A 21,487-nucleotide genomic window follows, 5' to 3' on the forward strand; every position below is an offset into this window, starting at 1 on the left:
TCAAAAAACTAAGAAAGAAAGGCTCTAGGGAGTGCTGGATCTTTTTGACCATTCCTAGACTTTTCTTAGTTGGGTCAACATAAAAGTTATTTGTAGTGGTATCATATCATATATTTTGGATAGGAGTTATGTTCAGATGTGTGACACATTGCAAACAGATTCTTGAAGTTGGTTTTGCTGCCTCTACACATGTGTCAGTGCAAAAGAAGAACTTTCCTTGATCAGAGATTTCTGAGTCATTATAGTTTCCTCAGGAAGCTGAAGAACTGACAAGAGTGTATTATGTGCCATTTCTAACCAACAATGATGAAAAGACAGAATCTCTCAACACTTTCTTCACCTCTGTCTTTACCATCACTGCTGGACCCCAGGCCCTGGGGACAAAAATCCCGGTCGATGCAAACACAGACCCACCGTCAGTGAAGGAAGAGTTCGTATGCAAACGATTATTGGACCTTGACCTTTACAAATTGATGGGCCCTGATATTATCTACCCAAAGGTGTTAAGAGAGCTGGCTGATGTTGTTGCAAGGCCACTCTCCATAATCTTGAGAAGTTGTGGAGACTGAGGGATGTCCCAGAAGTCTGGAAGAAGGCTAATGTCACTCCCATCTACAAAAAGGTCTTAAAGGAGGATTGAGGAATTTGTGGGCCTATCAGTTGTTGGAGAATGGCTCAGAGACAAGCGTCCTGAGCCCACCGAGCAATTGTACGATCAGAGCCTGTTCTAGCCGCTGATGCTGGGCCCCACTAGGGTTTGTCTGCAGCTGCTCGCAGCTGCTGATACATGAAGAATGTCAGGGACGCTTCAGCCTTGTGTACCGTGGTATGTCGAAAACAGGTTAAGGGGATTTAGGAATAGTGGTCTGAGAAACCTAGTGTTATGGTAACGGTGGTCTGAGAAACACTGTGTTATGGTACCGTTGTGTATCGAAAACAAGTCAAGAGGAATTAGAAATAGTGGCATGAGAAACTTAGTGTTATGAGAAGCTCGTGCTGTTAGCTAACTGCAAGTAGGTGGACCGTGCGAATACGACCTTTAGAGCTTAAGCCAATCAGCTAGTGACTAGTAGGCATAATAATTATCATTGTCTGTATAAATATATGTACCCTGGACCAATAAAGACACACGTAGATTGATGCTCTATCACCCACATTGAACCCGTCTCAGCGTGTCGTTCTTCCACGGCTCCGCAATCAGTCACACTTCAGTCCCTGGTAAATCATGGAATTAATTCTTCTGGGGGCTATCACAAGCCAAATAAAGCACATGATTGGGAAAATCCAGCACGGATTAACCAAGGTCAAATTGTGCTTGGCAAACCTGGTCACCTTCTATGACAAAGTAACCTACTCGGTTGATATGGGGTGAGCAGTGAACATTGTCTACCTGGATTTCTCCAAGGCTTTTGATACGGTTTCTCACAGCCTACTCCTAGAGGAACTGATGTGTTACAGTCTAGACAAGAGATCTGCGTGGTGGGTGTGGAACTGGCTGACAGGCCGCAGCCACAAGGTGCTGGTAAATAGCTGCTTTTCAAACTGTCAGCCTGTCACAACTGGTGTCCCCTGGGGATCAATATTGGGCCCAATGTTGTTTAATATCTTCATAAGTGGTCTGGATGATGGGATCAAGTGTACCTGAATGAAGTTTGCTGAGGATACTAAACCAAGTGGGGAAGTGGACACTCTGGAAGGGAGACCCACTCTGCAGGAGGGCTTGGGTAGGCTGGAAGAGTGGGCTAATGAGAACCTTATGAAGCTCAACAAGGACAAGCGTAAGGTCTTGCATCTGGTAAAACATAATCCAGCATTTCAGCACATGCTGGGATCTACCTGCCTGGGGAGCGGCTCTGTGTAAGGGGACCTGGGGGCCCTGGTAGACAACAAGCTCAATATGAGAGAACAGTGTGCTGCAGCAACAAGGAAAGCCAACAGGATTCTGTGTTGAATCGACAAGGGCATCACCAGCAGCCATGAAGAAATCTTTATCTCACTCTACTCAGTGTTTGTCAGAGAGCACATCTGGAATACTGTGTTCAGCCTTAGTCCCCACTACACAAAAAAGATGTAGACAGGATGGACAGTGTCAAAAGGAGGGCCACAAAGATGATCAAAGGCCTAGGAAACCTGCCATATGAGGAAAGGATGAGAGAATTTGGTTTGTTCAGCCCTGAGAAGAGAAGGTTTAAGGGAGACCTTATCACAATGTTCCAGTATTTAAAGGGTGGCTACAGAGAAGATGGAGACTCCCTTTATACAAGGAGTCACATGGAAAAGATGAGGCATAATGCATACAGGTTGCTCCTGGGGAGATTCCATCTTTTCCAGACCATGCTTTTTCCAAGAATCTTTGGACCAGATAAAACTTGAGGTCCCTTCCAAACTGGTATTCTATGATTCTACAGTTCTGTGATTCTATGCTTGATTATTTCCTGTATGGTCTATAGGGAGGTGCTTTGAAACCAGTCTCTTCATGACGCAGTAGATGAATTTTTAGATTTCACTGTGTCATACACCATGAGGAGAGAGAGCAAAAGATGTATGGAAGTTATTTTTTTGTATTAGTGCCATTCTCACAACAGAAAAGTTGCAACTTAGTTATCTGGAGCTTTTGTCTCCACCCAATAACAATAATGTATTATTGACTTCAGCTGATCACATTTTTTAGCTTTTTTGTTGGTTTATTTTTCAATATAGAATCTATGAATGCCTACTTCAGCAAGTTTAATTCAACCTTTAAATTCCTTCCACTTTTTCCAGTCATTTATGACCATGACCAGCCTACAGCCCATTTGTTTTAACTGACTTAAATTTTTCTGGTAAACAGTGGTTTGCCTGGATTCAAGATGATAAAAGATTACAACCACTTTTGTTTTTCTGAGAACAGCTTTGGTTTCATTAGGATTCTACTAGATAAACTAATGTAGCTCTGGCTTCATTTTATACATGTCATTTATTAGATATTTCAGCCTTTCAATATTTAAAAGGGCATAAAAGAAAGATAGACATTTTACAAGGGCTTGTAGTGATAGGACAAGAGGCAACGGTTTTAAACTGAAAGAAGTTAGATTTAAATTAGATATACAGAAGAAATTCTTTATGAGGAGGGTAGTGAGACACTGGAACAGGTTGCTCAAAGAAGTTCTGGATGCTCCATCATTAGAAATGTTCAAGGTCAGGTTGGATGGGGCTTTGGGGCTTTGGGCAACCTGATCTAGTGAAAGATATCCCTGCCCATGGCAGGGTTTTTTTACTAGATGACCTTGAATGTCCTTTCCAACCAGAAGCAACCTATGATTCTATGATTGTATATTCTAAATATCTCCTGCCTTTAACATTTCAGAAGGTGATGTCACTCAGATTGTCTCATACATGTTTTAATTTGTTTGTGTGTTTGTATGTGGAACTACATATGCTAATGCACAGTTAGATGAACTCAGTAATGAAGTCCTAGCTCTGTCTACTCATTTGGATCAAGATTTTCGTTTACATTTTTAATGGTTTTGTAAGACAATTAACTTCAATAATTGTACATAAAAGAGCAGAACAAGATGCTCAGTGATATTTCAAACCACAAGACCAAATTTCTCTTCTTATTGCTCATTGAGGAAGGCAAGGAGGCAGGAATTGATCCGTATGTGAGCAAGTAGACAGAGTGCATGGAGCTCTGCCTTGGGACAGGAGTTAAGCCAGTTGAGAACTTTTGGGTAAGGATTAGAGGACAGTCTAACATGTTGTAGTGGATGTCTGCTGTTGACCATCTGACCACAAAGAAGAGGGTGATGAGGCCTTCCTCAGATGACCAGAAGAAGCCGCATATTCACAAGTCCTGGTTGTGATGAAGGACTTAACAATCCTGATACCTACTGGAGGGACAACCCAACAGGACACAGGTGACACAGGAAGATTCCAGGGTAGACTGATGACAACTGCCTGACACAAGTAGTCAAAGAACCGGTGAGGGGAGACATTCTGCTGGACCTCATATTTACTAACAAGGAAGCACTGGTCAGAGATGAGAAGATTAGAAGTAGCCTTGGGTGTAATTACCATGAGACGGTGTTCATAATACTGAGAGGAGGGAGCAAGGCAAATGGCAAGATCTCAGTCCTCGATGTCATGAGAGCAGACTTTGGCCCATTCAGGGATCTGTTTGGAAGAATCCCCAGGGATATGATCCTGGAAAAATGAGGGCTAGAAGAGAGCTGGTTGATTTTCATGGATTAAGCACAATTCATCCAGATAAAAAAGAAATCAAGAAAAGACCGCAGGGTGTCTGGACGGGTGAACAAGAAGATTCTGACTAAGCTTAAACATAAAAGGGAAGCATACAAGATGTATTTAAGATATGTATAAGCATTCAGAAACAGATGACCAGGGAGAAAAATAGAGACACTGTCTGAGCATGCAGGAATGCTACTGAAACACAGATAATACCTTTTTTGTGTCAGGGTGGTCAAACATTGTAACAGGTTGCTCAGAGAGGTTGTGGAGTCTCCATCCTTGGAGACATTCAAAACCTAACTGGACATGGCCCTGGGCAAGCTCTTCTAACTTACTTGGCTAGATCTCCAGGAATAGATTCCAGGCTTCATCATTTGTTGATTCTGTGACTCTATTACTGTACATATATTTAGCTTTTCTTGACCCAAGTGGAGTTCATGCAGAAAAACTGGAAAATGCAGGCAAAAAGCCATAACTCTCATTTTATAGACATATTTTAAACCATATACTGTTATACTTCCACCCTTCTCTGAAAATATGTTAGTATTTTATTCAGAATTAAGTTAATATAGAAAAATGAGAGAGGAATGAAAATAAGAAAATGTGAATATGAGCTATCAGATTTACTGCTGGAAAACACAGAATAAGGTCAACAAAACTACCAAGGTCTGGTAAGCAGCAGAGTTATTAACAATGACAAATTGCCAACCATATTGCATTTCATGGGATATATGACACCCTGTAGGAAACTCCTGCTCCACCACATGCAAAATGGAACTGATATAATTGTATTGTTCCCTCTCATATTGAAAACCCTATCTATTCATCTTCAGACAAATTCCACCCACCATGTAGCACTTTTAACAAACTACCCTTCTTTTTTTTCCCTGACTCTGAAGTTCTCACAGTTTCAAAGTTTTTTGCCACTTTTAAAAATATGTGGCAAAGTTACTGGGATCCTTGGGAAAAAAATCTTCATTTCCAGTTCAAATATGATTCTAAATTCAGGCTGCCTAAGTAAATTTGTTGAGGACAGAGACAGAAATATGGATGTTTTGTCAAAACAAAAAAGATCAAATGCAGTGAGGAAGGGTTGCAGTTTGATCCTGCTTTCCAAAGTCAGACAGAGAGACATTTAGCAATGGCACACATGGTGTGCTTCAGAGGGATTACAACTCCGAGAAGCAAAGTGTGCTCTCAGTGGTTTAAGTATAAATGGTGCTCACAGAGAGATACGTTCATAGTCTAGATGCCATTTTGTAAATATCTGGCATGTGCTGAAGTCATGTCCTCTCATACAAACATCAGTAAAGCTATGGGATATGATGACTTGGTATGTTTCTGGTCTCATATATTTTTTTGAACTAGGACAGCACTTAATTCTTGTCTGGTTGTTATTTAAAATGTTTTTACTCAGGGTACTTGGTGTAGCTCTATTTAGTAATGCTGTGCTCATTTACTTTAGTAAAAAAAATCTGAGTAGAATGAGAATATATATTTGCTTTATTTTTTCAAAGCAACAGAATTCCAAATGCATGGAGATTGAAAATTTATTATTCTTTTTTCTTTCTTAGTCTGATGAAATTCATTATAAATCTGGCACCTTTTTCTTTCTATTATATACATCTTTAGTGTTTCTAGATCTATAAGAATAAATATTTTATGCCAAGCAACAAAAAATATACCATATTTTTCCAGTTTGTACATTAAATACCCATGACATTGACACAGTGTATAGATTTCTTCAGAGTATTTTGTAATTTTTATTTTCTTCCATATTCAATTCTGTTTCTAATCAATTTATGAATAAAAATAAGCATGTTAAAAAAAAAAAAAAAAAGATAAATAATGCTAATTGTATTCTCAGTAACACTATTCCAGATAACTGAAATCTTTAATAGGTCTGAAGAACAGACTAGTATATACTTTCTAAAACTATTCATAATAAATACTTCACAAAATATTTCTATCAATAGATGCTACTGGCACTAGAAGCGATTTAAATGAAAGCTGATTAAAATATATAACTGAGATAAGAGTCTGGGATTTCAGTTCTAATTTTTTTTTCCCTCTAAATTTTGTGGAATATGTTATAGATATATATATCTCACTTCAGGAATAGTAAAAGTAACATCAGTGTTTAAGTGTTATTTCCATACAATTTCTTGTTTAATACCTGTTTGTTTTTTTTTTTTTTTTTTTTTTTAATAGAGCTATCCAATGAATATTAAAACTTTGTAGCAACTTCTTTCAAGTTCAAACCTCCAAATATGGATCGTATTTTGGAAGTGGAATTGCAGACTGGTAAGACATTTTGTTTATAAAACTGCTGACAGAAACATAACTGTGGCAGTCTGCCTGTAAACCTATATCATATTAAGATATATTGTACTTCTATTAACTTGAAAATGTTCAGAACTTGCTTCTTTTCTTGTGAAGGGATGGAGCTTGCTCTCTCTCTCTCTTTTTTTTTTTTTTTTTTTAATTATTATTTTTACCTTAAATTTGTTTTTTATCTGGTCATATTTATTAAGCCAGATCATATTTCTTGAGAGAAATCCAGTAATACTACTCTGCTTGGGATAAGTGGTATTAGATTACTAAAGTTAAAAAAAAAAAAAAATAAAAAAAAAATAAAATCTTAGTGATTAATATACTTACATACTCATTTTGGCTGCAGATATAAATCTGTATGAATGTCATAAGAGTTAGGGGTTTTATGCAGAATGTTATTGGGGTTTAAGAAACTTTAGATGGGGACTCTAGCAATATTGGGGGTGAAGATAAAAGACAGAGGGACAGAGAGAGCAAGAGAAGAGGAGAAAAGGGAGAGACTAGACATTTGTTTTCCTGTGCCTTCATCAGCTGGAGACATGTTCAAGGCTCTGCCTTTTTCACTGTCACAGTGACATCTTGGGAATTTGGACATATATTTAGGACTCCCTGCTGGCTGATGTTGCATGTTCCAGAAGCTCTCTTGACTTCAAGCTTTTCAAGGAAACAGATTCACTCAGTGTTATCTCATCACAAGGCTTGACTTGATACTGGCTGTCAAATTTCTGCATTGCACCAGACAGTAGGTAACAGTTATAATAATGAAACTGTGGACCAAAAGACGTAAAAGGATGTCCGTTTGTAAGTAAAGGAGGAAGTGATAAACAAAACCATACAGAGATGGACACGTGGTAGACCAGGTATAATGGAGACAATGCCAAAAGTCCAGTCTCCAATTCTTAATTGATGGGCCATTGAGATACTACAGACACAGCTCTGGAGAGAGCCAACCTGGTCTTTGCAGCTCATAAAAGCAGGGATACTAGGGGACTATGAGGATTTGGGATACTCAAGGTGGGGCCTGTAGTTCTGCACAAAGTTTATGAAAGAATGTTTAGGGGAAGGGGATTGAGGAGGAACAAAAGAGGATCAGGCAGGAGGGGCATAAAGGGGGCCCCTTGTGTGTGAACCTGTGCTGGTCAGTACGCTTGTCTGATTGAGCCCAGTGCCTGAACACCCCAGTTTGTCCTGTCAGCTTATTAAATCCTTTCTTAATGATGTCTCTGTGTAATATCACTCTCTGTACCATGTGTGTCAGTGCTAGAAGGTCTTAGTGCCAGGTATGGGGGGGACCCACTTCAGGGGACTGGGTATCAATTGCTGGGGCAGACTAGGGATGTGGGCACCTCTGGCCTGTGGTGTCAGCTACTTGGGCCCAGTGGGGTCTTTAACCTCCAGCCACTGGTGCGAGAGCAGTGCGTGTCCCAAAGAACAGCTACTAGGGGGGGATTGGGGTGAGTGAGGGGCTCGGTCCTGGATTGGGACCATGGGTCACAGACTGTGGGCCAAATGCCGGCAGCTGGAGGCAAGTGTCTGTAACTTCCCCAAACCAAGTGTGCATGGAGTGTTGTCCTGTCCCACTTTGTGGGCCAGGGTGAGGTTGTTTCTAATTTTCTGTGCAGTACAAGGAGTGACAATGGTCACACAAAAGGTTTCTCCAAATAGCAAGTTTTTACTTGAAATTTGACAGTGGCACAATGAATAGTGGTTAGGCAAAAACTCAAATAATGACCAAAATTTGCAAATACAATGGAAACAGTGGCTGAAGCAAAATTTAAAGCATATACGGACAAACCATAAATACACCAACAAATTGTACAACATGTAACATATACCAGAAAGCCTTAAATCTTATAACATGTACCAGTGAGCCTTTAGGCAGAAAATGGAGAATGGGAAAGAAGAGGAGAAAGAGAAGAGGAGAGAGAGAGAGAGAAAATGAGGGCAAAGAAAGATATTTCACCAGTCCTTGTTCCAACATTGGTTCAGCCAGCCTATAGGTCCAGTTCCAGAGGGGCATCACACAGGCCTTCGATATGAGTCCTTTTATATTCCCTTTCCCCTCCTCCGAGCAGATACTTGGATTCATTAGGCTAATTAGGTGACATGCGCAGTTCATGCTTTTAGAACCCTCCAGGCCCCACCCCAGTGCATGAGTAGTTTATACCCTCAGAGATATCTGGAAATGGGTCAGTGGGATCAAGGGATCATTAGGGAGCTACTCCCTTCTCTCTGCAGGCATGACCACAGTCCGACCCTTCCTCTTGGTGCATGCACAGTGAAAATGGCCTCTCCATTGTCTCTTCACAGAGTTGCTCAAGACAGATAAGTCCAGCCTCAGAAAGGTGTGGTCCCACTTACATGGGACCCCACCTCCTCCTCTTGCCACAATTCCCTGTCATCACCTGCACAACTCTGGCACTTCCATATACAGTCTCCTTCGTCACAGTTCCACATTGGATGTTTGAGGCATTAACTGTGATTTTGGTTGAACCATCACAGGTGTGCATGTGGAGTCACTGTCAAACTCCAAGCTCGACCAGCTGGTGAGCTGGGGACCCATGGGGTGGGTAAGGGGGGCCGGGATCTGGGTTGGGGTGTTGGGTGGGCAGACGGGCCATGCTGGTGATTGGGTATCTGTAAATGTGAGTGTGCTTGCAAACCTGGAGAGTGTGGTGTGTGTGCTGCACTAGTGATCGCCTGCCTCTGCCAGCCCAAGAGGAGGACGGGACGTGGCTGTGTGTGTGCCTGTGTCTGGTGTGAGTCCTGAGGGTGGGTGCTGCTGGGGGAAGTGCCTGGTCTGTGGCTGTCTGTGTATTCACAGCCATGGCCGTGTCAGTGCCCTTCATGCACGTGTCTGGGATACACAGTATATTTCAGTCTATTCGGCCTTCTTTTTGTGTAGCTCAGCCACCTCTCAGCACAACACACAGACTTGTGTGAATCCTGTATTTCATCACATAAGTTTCCTACTTCTGTTTTCTGGGAACTGGGAAATGCTCTCAGCTTCCCAGGCATGTCTTGGATGTCCTGCAGCCTCACTAAATATGAGAAGTTTATGAATAAGGAAGTGAAGTGAGCCTCTAACAGGTATATCATTTCAGATTGCAGAAACCTAAATACAGGTGAGTGCTGACCAAACATCATGGTGGAACTACTTGTTAATCCATAGGTGTCTAATGTTATATGAGATGTGCCATAACGGTTGCTCTGTCTGAAAGCTAGCCACTGCTTCAGTAAAACATAAATCTCCCAAAGATACTGCACCACATCTCACAGCCCTGACTATATGTCTCATATAAACTAAGGTGTCCAAAAGAGCAGTAATGCTTATCTTTGGCCAGCTGTTGAGCCAGACCTGTCTAATTTTAGGTGAGAATAGTTGTGTAGACACCACTGCCTAGACCGCATTGTGTAAGAATCTTAGGTTCTTATCTCATATGTATGTTGTATGAAGGCATGAGTGTAGTTATTTAGTGTCAAGTGTATAGTCTGTAGTTGACTTCTACCTCTGGGATAATTTTCAAAGTATGTACACACCTAAAGCTTCCAGAACAGCCTCTTGTATACTTCTGAAAATTCTATTTGCTGTATAAATACACTTAAATAAAAATGAAATAAAAATGTATTAATAAGCATCCCTGAATGAGAAATAAAGTAGACAACCCTTGGTTTTATTTTTTCTATTTATTTTTAATTGTTTGTTGTAATTTTAGCAATTTGTTAGAGAAACAATCTTTTTTTTTTTTTTTTTTTAAAAAAAAAAAAAAAAAAAAGAAAAGAGAAAGAAAACTGGAAAGTTTATTATCTGCAGCTGCACTTCAGTGCTAGTTGTTAAGAAGCTTTTCCATTTCTCTTTCTGAACTATATCACATTTCACTTGTTTGCTTTGCTTATTTCAAGTAAAAGATTTGGAACAGCATATTACATAAAAATATGTTCAAACACAACAAATGTGATAATGAATTCTCAGTCTGTAGGAACTACTGAAGAAATAATTTTCTGTGGATAAAAATATTTGTTTGGATTGAATTCTGGTGCCACCAGCTTTATTAATTTCCAGATTATTGTATTTGTATTGACTATAAAATGATACTGTAGACAATAATAGCTAACTATGACTTAAAATAATTGAATGTTTTTTTTGAAAAAAAAAATCAGTTTATTTCAAGTTAAATTATTAAGATATGTTTATTAAATATTCATGTCTCCTTTTCTTTTTGATTCTTAGAAATACTGCTGTCTGGCATTACTGTACTATCTTTTTTTCCTTTTCTCTCCTTCTCCTTCTCCTTCTCCTTCTCCTTCTCCTTCTCCTTCTCCTTCTCCTTCTCCTTCTCCTTCTCCTTCTCCTTCTCCTTCTCCTTCTCCTTCTCCTTCTCCTTCTCCTTCTTTCTCCTTCTCCTTCTCCTCCTTCTTTTCCTTCTCCACCTTCCCATTACCCTTCCCCTTCCCTTTCACCATCTTTTTCCCTTCCTCCTTTCCCCTTCCCCTTTCCCTCATTCCTTTTCCCTTTTTATTTTAATTTCTCCTTTATTATTTTCTTTTTTTTTCTTTTCCTGAACAAAAGTACATAAGTACAGCTTACTCTTGCTTAACCAAAACATCTATTAATGTCTAGTATAATTTCTCCAAATAGAATAAAGTCTCAAAATGACTGAATAATTTGCTTGCATAATAAATATGAGACTATTTCTTAAATGACCTTTGGTGTGCTCTCTGTCCTTGTCCTTTCACCGTGTAAATTGGGGATTAAGTCAGCCTTTAGGGAGGAGAAGAATGGTGCACACGCAGTCAAGTCTGATATGGGAGATACACAGTTTTGAGTGATAACTCTGGAATGAGTGGCCAAGTTTTCCCGTTTAGATGGTCTCATGGAGCCTTTTGAAACCACAGGACACATGTTTAGAAAATAATTTTCCATTTTCATTCCAGGTGGTAAGTGTATTTTGCACACTATTCACCTCTTTTAATCCATAGAAACCCAAAGAGCTGTTGCACAGAAGTTTTGCTGACTTTGTGTTGCAAAATGGAAAAAAAAAAAAAAAAAAAGCTGTGAAGCATATTTTCTTTTCAAGAATGTATGCTTATCCCATTGTTTTAGTTTCATATAATGTAACTTGCCTTTTTCTTTCAGATTCTCCTGGTGGCAAAGATGTAGGGTTATTTTTGATGCTGTAAGTTATTAATTATTCTCCTATGGGAAAGTCTTATTAAAGCCTCTAAAACATTATTTCACAAACCCTTAAATATTTCTATTGTTATTTATAGTGAGCAGTTTACTAATGTGGACTAGATACAGTACTTGCATATATAGCTTTTTAATAGCTTCACTTCACTGAGTGCAAGGTGTGACTATGTCATAAAAGTGTTTTAACACAATGGTAATTTAAGCCATTTGTGAGATTCTGAAATTAAATGATTGGATTAATTTTTTGCAATTTAAAATCTGATTTTCTTTGTAACAGAAATTCCATAGTCTCCTTAAAGCATGTAAGCTCTCTTTTTGTGTGAACTAGATGTAACATTTAATGTCTTTCCAATTGTGAATTCATATGAAGGGTTAATATTTTGTAGTACACACTCACTGATATCTTTTGTAAACAAGAATTCAGTTCAGCTTGTAATGTCTCCTGACTTATACAGTATCATACCACCCTGGCCACAGTAAGGGTCAGAGTACAGTTCAAAGAATTTCCTTTCTGTAGCTTGTGTTAAGCACAGGGAACTTAATACATGGGTTCCACCTGAATTGACTGTAGTTATCTTTTAGTACTCGGTATATTTTTCAGTGGTGATGCAGAGACATCTTTTGGATTGTCAGCAGTGACAAACAGGAGAAACTTGCCTGTGTTTACCACATACACCTACTTTAATTCTTTGGCAAAGGAGTGTTTGTTATATGCCATCCTGCCTTCTTCAGTAGTTTGCCCTGAAATGGAGATCAGGTGCTTTGTATTAGTGAAGATAAATGTTGACAAACTGAGATTTTCTGGGAAAATTGATTAGGAGCATATTAAATTTTGCATAGTTTTTATTTATACATTTATAACTGTATACATAACTTTTCATATATAACAAATTTATATATATATATATTTATAACTATATGTATATCCTGTAGTCATATATGTATATATACATCCCTCTTGATATAAATTTACTACCTCTTGCTTATATTTGCCCCAGATACAAACAGCAAACACGACTTGACATGGATATAAGGCATAGCAAATTTCAAGATATTCTAAGGATGCAGATTTTTAGAGTTCCTGAGTTATTTTTTAAACTGCAAGCCCTCCTTACTCAAAACTATAATGAAACTAGTACTTTGTTATAATATCCCCTGGGTTGTGTGAGGCTTAAAGTGTTGGTATAATCCGGGATTTTAGAATTTGTCTACTCTGTGTCTGCTGGCTCTAAGCAAACTGAAAGATGCTGAGTTGTGTTTCTGATTTTAGTCTTAGTCTGGAATTGAATTTGCTCTTCATCCTGAGTTTTATTAGTGCACTGCAAACCACATTTATTTCCAGCAAAGATGTGCAAGGCAAGGTGTGTGTGTGGTGGGTTACGGGGGATGGGTGAAGAAATAGAGGAAATTATTTCTGTAATGGTTTCTGAATGTCAGGATGCTTCTGCTAATATAGTTATATTTCAGTTTCTTTTGAAGTTCACTAGGAAAGAATTTACTTGAAACATTTTTTTCCCAATGCTTACCACAATACTATAATATAAAATTGAGCATAGGCATTTTACAAATTGTGGGGTTAACTGAATTTCTAGCAGTAGAAACGATAGTGCTTACTACAAAACTGCTCATCCACTAGTATATGTCAAGCCTGAATCCCTGATAATATTTTCAAGCTCACAACTTTCTGTCATGTGTCTAGACAGCTTGTGTTTCAATGCCACTGTAGAACAGTAAACATAGTACAGCACTGATCATTCATTGCATTATCTGTTAAATTATATGCTAGATCGAGTCTGTCCCTCTTACTAACATCATCCCACTGCTCAATAAAATAAGTGCAATTTTTGTGTTCTTTGAAAGTAAAGACTGATCTAGTTTTCCTCTCATGGGCAGCTTTCCCCAAATATCTTTGCCTTCTAAACTTCAAATTTCTTAAATTTATTTTTTCACATTAATATTATAGCCCTTATCACCTTTACCTTGTAAAGGGACAATATAAATTTTCTTATATTTGTGAGGAATACAAAGTAAAATCACATACACTGCTTGAAGTCTGTGAAGATTTTTGCCACTAGGTTTTCTCCCTCAAAATTTTACTTCCGGACAAAGACAGAAAGCATCAGGTTGACAATTCAGGCTCTTAACAGAACAGCTGCTGAGAAAGGAGATTAAAAAAAAAAAAAAAATAAATTCTTAAATATTTTTTTTTCCTGAACAAAAAGAATGCTGAACACTGATGTTTTCTTTTCATCTATTGTCCTTGCTTAAGTTACTTGCTTTATTGTTCATGAAACAGAGCTCTCAAACTCTGTTTGAAAAACAACTTGAAATAATCTGTTTCAATATATGCCTTGAAAAAGCAGGACACCTCATTGCAATAATACTTAACCTCAGTTTTATTCTGTTTTCATACTTTGTCTCAAATTGTTTCTTTTCAAGAAAGATTTGTTTCTGCTGGAAAAAAAATTTCAGCTTTGACTTCCTTCTACTGGAGAGCTGCTTTTCATAAAAATTACTTTTAAACAATGAAAAATAATAAATATCAGAAAAGGGGAAATTAGTCTGAACAGTCAAGCCTAATTTTCTTCAGTCTCTGTATTACTTGTTCTTTTAGGCAGATGAAAACCAAGGAAGCTATTTTATCAAACAGATATAGGGACTTGATTAGCTCATAATCTAAAGCTTTAAATTTTACTGAAACTCTAATCAAACTGGCTTTTAAAACATATTCTTATAGTCATGTGCATGAAGTTCATTTTAAGTCCAAACAGGTAAATCCTTTTGCAGGTTATTTTCACCATGTTGTTTATAATAGATGCACCATCTGCCCAACATGTCTACTTCAGATCCTTTGACATTATAAAATATACAAGAGGTCATTTCCTATAGCCTTGGACAACATTTTATCTTTTAAAATCAACCATTGAACAGGTAAATGTGTATTTCAAGGTAATTCCCTGCCTCTCAGAGGTCAGCATGGTTCAGTGACATTAGACTTCACTGTTGCTGAAGTGCTTTGAAATACTTCAGCAAATAAGTAGAAAATATCACTGTGTTAGGTTTTTTGGTGTGGTTTGGTTTTGTTTTGTGTTGTGTTTTGTTTTGTTTTGTTTTTTTTTTTTTTTTTTCCTGAACTGGAATCATTAAAAGAGAAAGCGTGCCTTTTTTGCTGTCTTTTTGAGAGATTTATCTTTTACCTTACTACCACAATATGAACCACAGTCCAGTTACATATATATTTAGAAAACACAGACATATATATGTATATATACACATAAAATTATGTATAAACTGGGTTAGGAAGACTAATTATTTCAAACACATTAAATTTTACTGAAGAACAAATGGCGTAGGATTTACATTTTCTGGTGGAACTGCTATTATAGATGTCTGGAGAAACCTTTATATAAAACATTTTTGAGTGTTACACTGGATTTGACCCAGATTCAACCTGTTTTAAATGATTCATGTTGAAAATTAGTCTCTGGAAAAGAATACACCTGCACATTTTCAATTTTCAAACTTTTCAGTTAATTCAATGTGCATAATAACAGGGATTTCAATTTTCAGATCTTATGTAATTCAGGAAGTAGACATAGAAAATAAGACAACAAATCCTAGTTTCCTATATTTTAAATTATTTCCTTACCCACTGTTGAGTATATTTAAAATAATTGGAACATTACTACACTGTATTCAATGGCCCAAATAAGTTTTAAAAATAAATACAAAAAGCCTTAGTTTTTATCATGTTAAACACATTAAAAATTATACTTCAGCCTTTTATTTTTTTGTCAATACAAATGTAAATAAACAAACCTATGGTGTACAATGTATGAAATCAATATCTAATGATATATCTGTATGAGACAACTATTATTGTTATCCATAGGCGAGTAAAATGCCTCCAATATGAACAATAAACAACATATTATTGAGTTTTCAGGTTTTTTTTTTTTGTTAAATCATAAACAGTGCTATCGCAGAATGAATTAAATATGACACTAAGGGTTGATGTTTGGGTTTTTTTAACAGAAGTTCTGAAGGGAAATTAAAGGAATATATAAGTTTCTCTAAAATAAGGAGTCTAAATTCTGTTTCTCTTGCCTACTCATTCACTTCTTCTCAAAAGTTTAGGAAATTATGTTGGGATATCCCTATCTGAAATAATGACTTGAACATGTCTGACTTGCATCATGCATCTCCTTTTTTTTTGCTTCCTTTTATAATAAAATATACTTGTCATGTTTGTTAATTTTATATGTAGGCATAATCGAGATAGGTAGATGAATGAAGCTAGACACCTGCATAAACTTTACTGTATTTTGAATGGTGATGCAGCTGAAGACATCAGCAAGAAATATCACTTCTTTTTGTTTGTCACTGGCAGATTTAATAAATACCCTCTTTACCTGAATCAAGATGACCTTTTTTCCATCATTTAGGGAATTAGCTACCAATGATCATCCCAGTACTCTAGCTCATTAAAGAGGACAGGTAGCATGAGATGCTTAAGTTATTACTCTAAAACCAGTATTAAACATCATAGTATGAATTTGAGCAATAATGCACCTCACCAGCTCTCTGTTGACCAAAGGATGGGCTAATAAGTGTGGAGGTAAATTCAGTGTACCATTTCAAAATTTAAATTCCAAATAAAGATTTGAGGGTTTTTTGTTTTCAGATAAATATGGTAAGAAATCATATAGAACTCAGAAACCAAAGCATTAGTTTTCACTTGTAGTTTCTGGGAAAATACTCACTGTGCTGAATTTAAATTCTCAATGAATTATCTAAGGCAATTAGGACATCACGGCTTTTTCAGTCTGACTGTGAGCAACAAATGAAGGCTGCAACAAGTTTATGTAAAATTAGAAATTGCTAAGATTTATTATAGACTTCAGCATTCATAAAACACTTCCTGTTAAGCCCTCTAACAACATGCTGTATCCTGGCAAGAAACCAGCAAGTTATGATAGCTGCCTGATATTAATTAATAATTTAGCCTTTACAGTTGTTCTGGCCTTTATCCTAGAAGTGCTTTTTGTGAGCCCTGGCAGTTTATTAACAGATGCACTGCAGGCAATTAAAAAATGTCATCATCACACTGCTTTGTTGCCTGTTCACCTACTTAATAAAGCATTTTCATTGCTTGAATTTGGCTAATTTTGGAACGGGTACAAAAACTACTAGCACCTAAAGTAAGATATAAATGTCTTACACAGTTTTATTGTCATAGAAATATATATAGTGAAAAAACTGCTTATTTAATGAGAATATTAAAAATTAAGAAAGTTTGAATCTTGATTTCTCTAACACAAGACATTAAGATTTAAAGTCAAAAGACAATGTATGTGTCAATCTCATCATTACTGCTTTGAATTAAATAATTTAAAAATGATTTTGTTAAAAATAGATTCAATAGTTTTAGTGTTTAGTACACAGTGGTGTTCTGGATATTCTTCCATCTCTTATTTCTTTTTGTGCGTCTAAGGTGAATGATGAGAGAACAAGTCATAACACAGTGAATAAGCAGAAATGTATTAGGCATTCATGAAGAGCTCACATAAATATTTGAAGAATTCTAGTACAAATGTTCAGACTTATTTAAATCATGTTTTGAAAATTCTTATTTCAAATTAATTTAATATACTTATTTAAATTAGACTGTAAGCTATTTTTTCCACATTGAAGTTTTCCCTGCCACGTTTAGAAAGGCATTTTGGTCATATGACAGTTGACAGAAGTTGTGGTATATTATACACACAAAAAGTACATTTGCAGTTCTTGATATAAAAGTTAATGATTTCCTGCTACATAATATGTATTACAATGCACAGCAACTATTTGTAACTGTTATTCTAAAACCATCTTTTAAAGTGTGAAAATACGATACTATTTATACAAGAATGTAAAATATAACAATTATTTAACACTTCATAAACTACATGTAAATTCAGCTTTAACATAAAATATACCCCCAATACCTGTCAAACTAGCAGTTTTTAAATAAAAACAGCAATAAAATTGCTCATACTTTTATTATCTTATCTAATGAATGTAAAGAAAAATGCAATCAAGATGTACTGAATGATGAATATGGAAGATGACAATGAACATGTCCTATAAACTACTTAGCCAATATAAATGATAAATAAATAAATTCTGCAAGTGATATATTCTTGGTCTGCAGAGGTCATTTTACGGAAAAAAAACTCTGAAATTCTTAAATATTTGCTGAATAACTAGTCCAGGCCATCACCAAATTCACAAATATTTTTTTTAGATTTGCATATCATAATTCTTTACAATTTAAGAATTACAAACTCTTACTAAATAAATCCTAGGTTTAATTTTTACAGGACATGTGAAAATTATAGGCTAATGTATGCCAGTGATCTCAGTGAATACCAAGTAAGAAGAGTGCAGTAGCTTGGAAATATTAAAGAAAATTTTAGTGTCAGTTAAACTTCAGCGTTAGTATAAACCTCACAAAGACAAGAAATATGTTGCTATTTATAGATTTAAGACAGGAAAAATGATGAACTACATTATTTCTTAGTATTCCTTTTGGCTTAACAGTGGTGGCTACATGAAACTATTTAAGCTACATGAAAATATATGCATAAACACTTTCATCTGAAGTCTAAAAATGGAGAAACTTTTACTTGGTTGGTATGTACTCCTTCCTGACTAAAGAAAGAGAAGGAACTTTCCACACCTTCTTGTAGAGGAGTTCTTTGTCCATTGCCTCTCACCTCTGTTGTGTGGGATCATTTGATGGAATCTGACATGAAAACATGCTGCTCCAGGAATTTCTATAATTCTACTTGGACAGCATACAGTAAGACCTAAACTTGACCTAATTCTAATCCAATAACATTAATTGTTTTCAGAAATAATGATTAGCAGGTTCCTTTAAAGTACGTATTGGAATCACATTTTTGTAATTTTTATTTTTTAAAGTCTCTGCAATTGTTGCAATATTATATGTCAGCAAAACACAATTAAATATAAATAATTCCCTTTCATGTTTCACTAATTAATAAAAGAGACTGAATGGAAATATATAGACTTAGCCACCAATATTTTGAATATTTTGATTACAATATATTTTTCTCCACTAATAAATTTGTCACTATCACATTGTATTTTTGTTTACTCATGCTCTTCTATGATGAATGACATCTGTTCCTAACAGACACAGTATGTAGAAATAAAAGACCATATGTTTAGATTGCAGAGTTTTTTGCAGGATATACAAAATCATAGAAACAAACAATACAAAATCCCTCCTAATTGTTCTTTGTTTTGAAGTCTAACAAACAATCCATCCAAGCACACACAAAGGTCAACCAATCCCCCCGTTGTTGCAATCTAAAAATTAGGTATCTAATGTAATCTAATTCTAGGACTGCAAGTAAACAAAAATTTCAGTGAGAATAATTCTGAATTAAATGGAGTCATCAAGTTTTTCTCTAATATTAATAAACATTGCATATAACGAAAAACACGCAAAGTGGAAGCAGAAGCGACAGAGTGACAAACCTGAGGAAATCCAGCTGTAAGTCAAGTGTGATGTAGGAAACATACACAACAGTAATGTCATATTTGCTTGATGGCTCTTTCCTACCTATAAGCAGTAGTTGTTCCACACAGTTGACAGACAAAACATAAAACTTCAGACATGAGTTCACTAACTAATTTTTAAGAATGATCCTTGAATGGTGTGTCCAGCAGAGAAATGAAGTAATAATTGGAAAGAAATAATTCTGTAATGCTTCAGCTCCCTTATTCAAAATCAAGGACTGGAAAAACATGTCATAGAGAAATCTTCTGATTGTTACTTCAGAATAATATTTGCTTGGATTAATTGAATTCCTGTGCTGAAGGTGTTGCTAAGAAAATTTTACTTGGTAGTTCAGCAAAGAATTATTTCTCTGTGTGTGTGTGTGTGTGTATGTACATGTATATAAAAACTACAGTGCAAATGGCAGAACAAAATTATTATTACACTTTTGTTTACGTTACACTTTTGTTCATCCATTCAGGACCTTCAAACTCACAATAATCAGGGGCACTAATTGGATTTATTATTGGTTTCAGCAATATGGAAACAGTTATCAACCTCCTTCTGATAAACTGTTTGTGTTACTTAACATAATCACCGATGGTTATTTACCTGTAGCTGTATCTAGACAAGAATGATCAGGCTGCATGGTATGGTTTTGGATAATAAAATCAGTTTCATGCTGTTTCAAGCAGCAGGTTGGGAAAGGCTTCAAATTTGCTTAAAGACTTCAAATAAAAAAAAAATGGGGAAAATGTGAAAAATCATAACTCCACTTTATGAAGAATACAGTCAAAATATGGAATCATATCACATGAAGAAACTCTGTCACATCCTTTTAAATTGTTTTATTGGCAGATAACATTTCTGTCACATGAAGAAAGAAGGTCTAATAAAATTAAAATAATTTTTTTTAAAACAATGAAAACAGCCCAAAGTAAATCTGTAAAAGGACAACTCTTAGATGAACTCATATGTTTTCTTTTTGTGAAAATAATCTTGGTAAAATTATGTATTTATAATCACATGAAAGTTAATAATCAAAATTAAAGTTGGGAAGAAGTTGTGGATTGTCATCCTTGACAGCAATAGATAACAAGCTTTTCCAGTGATGTATGTGTAGAACATACCTTCAGGTATATCAGTACATGCTCTGATCAACTTTATCAAGGAAGGAAATATAATTGTCTCCTTTGGAAAGTATGATGGCTACAGCCCATCTCTCAATCTCCAAATACAGAAAAAATGATTACATTAAGATTAGCTGAAACTATAATGACAAAAAATATGATTAACTTCTATTAAGTTGCCTAGAGGTTAGCTAGATCACCAACACTGGAATAACATAACCAAAAGAAAAAAAAAAAAAAAAAAGACATTCAACTTACTGTCATGAAGGAAATTGGGAATTATTTAATAAGTCATTCATTGTGTAGAGACTATTATATAATTCAAACAGTAAGGCCACAGGGGCAAGCCTTCTAATTAGATATCAGTTTTCCTGGAATACTTTAAGTGAAAGTTATCTTTTCCTTCAGTTTTCATCAGGAGCAGACATGAGCAAAAGATGTTTTATTTTGATGAAGGCAAGATACTCAACATCCTCTGTCAGGAAGCCTGTTTTATTCTTGATTGCTGCAATAAGCTATATTACTGAGGACGTTCTGTCCTTACACATTTGTAAATAGATGACTTTAGATAACAAAAAGCTGAGCGAAAGGTTAACAGAATTGTGCTTTCAGTATAATAGGTAGTGATATTCTCATTCACTTAGTAAACAGTGTAGAAAGATGTCTGTCTACCGAGATAAAGATTCATCTGGACTATTAGGAGTAAAAGAAATTTCAAGGAGTTATGTGGATCAGTTATAAGGAAAACACTTACTACTTTGCCTGATGAAAAATGAAGATGAGAAAAGGAAGAAACCTGAAAAAAATCAAGAACATAATGTATATTCATTATGTTTAAGTCACTTTAAGTTTAGATTAGGTATTTGAATGTTTCTGCTCAGCTGTATTGGCTGGATTTCAGAAAAAAATAAATAAGTTTGAGTGTATACTGTGTGGCTTTTTTGTTTTGTTTTGTTTTGTTTGGGTTTTGGTTTTTGTTTTTTGTTTTTGTTTTTTTTTTTTTTTGGTTGTTTATTTATTTATTTATTTATTTAT

This window comes from Tyto alba, unplaced genomic scaffold, assembly GCF_018691265.1.
Source record: "Tyto alba isolate M040663 unplaced genomic scaffold, T.alba_DEE_v4.0 Super-Scaffold_45, whole genome shotgun sequence".
Lineage (NCBI taxonomy): Eukaryota > Metazoa > Chordata > Aves > Strigiformes > Tytonidae > Tyto > Tyto alba.